Source organism: Myotis davidii, unplaced genomic scaffold, assembly GCF_000327345.1.
Source record: "Myotis davidii unplaced genomic scaffold, ASM32734v1 scaffold235, whole genome shotgun sequence".
Classification (NCBI taxonomy): domain Eukaryota; kingdom Metazoa; phylum Chordata; class Mammalia; order Chiroptera; family Vespertilionidae; genus Myotis; species Myotis davidii.
In genome coordinates, this window is record NW_006287462.1 from 3,073,587 (window position 1) to 3,075,021 (window position 1,435).

Below are 1,435 nucleotides of genomic sequence, written 5' to 3' on the forward strand. Positions count from 1 at the left end.
CTGGGGAGGGACCACCAGAGGGCTCCAGGGCATGCCCAACCCCATCTTGCCCAGTCCCAATTGGCCAAGAAGCCAGCAGCAAGCTAACCTACCAGCTGGAGCATCTGCCCCTGGTGGTCAGTGCACATCGACCATGCGGTTGGACACTTAGCATATTAGGCTTTCATATATATATATATAGATAAGTCCCAGCACACTTCCCTTCATATCTCACTGGCCAGAAGTAGGTCACATATCTACCCTCCAACCAGTCAGGGCAAAGACACTGGGATTGCAAAGATTGTTTGGGAGCAATGATGCTGGGGCCAGGCAGGGGTATTCCCAAACCTAAACCAGACTGGCCTCCTGTCCTCAAAGAAAGGAGTAAAACAAGCTTGAGATATTTCATTTATCCAGAATTTACTGAACACCTACGCAAGTGCCAGGTACCGTGCTACCGTCAGGGATAGAAAGAAGACCTACGGACCACTTTCACCATAGCATCTACTGCTTGAAAACATTTACCATGTTTCCCTCTCCCCTCCTCTTCACCATTTAAAAGCACAGTTCATGGCCACTTGCCACCCCGAGGCCTACTCTCCTCTTTTGAGTTGTGAATGACTTCTTCTCAATTCACAGCTCACATTTATTGATTTTACAAATATTCATTGACCATCTGGGCCATGGGAATAGAATTTTGCTAAAAAGACAAGGTCCATGTCCTCATAGAGTTTCTAGTCCAGTGCCATAGAGTTATAGCCAATTGCAAAAAAAGAAAAGATGTTGCAAATGTTGAGGCATGGGAGCTGTCAGAGTCCCAGGGAGAGCCTCCACTCTCCCGAAGGCGGGGTGAGGGATGGTAGTGAGAGAAGATACATCTTGTTGAAAAGGTCATTGAAGATAGTATTTAAAGGGTGAATATTTAAAGGGAAATGAGAGTAGAGGTCAGGAGTTGGGGGAGAAGGAGAGGAGGCTAGCCCATGAGAAAAAAAGGAGCGTGTGCAAAGGGAGAATGAGTTGGTAAAAGGAAAGGAAGGTGCAGTGTTGCTGAAGAAGAATGGGAGGGGAGAACAGGGAGAGGGGACGCTATAACGACAGGTGGAGGCCAGGCCTACACAGTGAACTCGTGGATTTGATCTGGAGGGAAGTCATTGAAGGGATTGACATGTTTAGGGTGCATTTTTAGAAAAGGCATTCTTATTCCTTTGTTCCCTTTCTCACAGTTCAGCCACGCCACAAACAGAATGACCTGCACGACACTATGGCAATGGGCTGGCCCAGGATAGTAGCCAAGGAGTGGGTAGCGATTGGGGAGGTCCAGGATTCAGTGAATAACTGGGCTGTGACTGGCTTGGGAGGGGAGGAGTCATGGAGGACTTCAGGCAGTTCTGGTTTGGGCACCTGGGGTATGGTAGTGTCCTTCCCTGGATGGATTCTTTTTTTTTTTTTTTTTTTC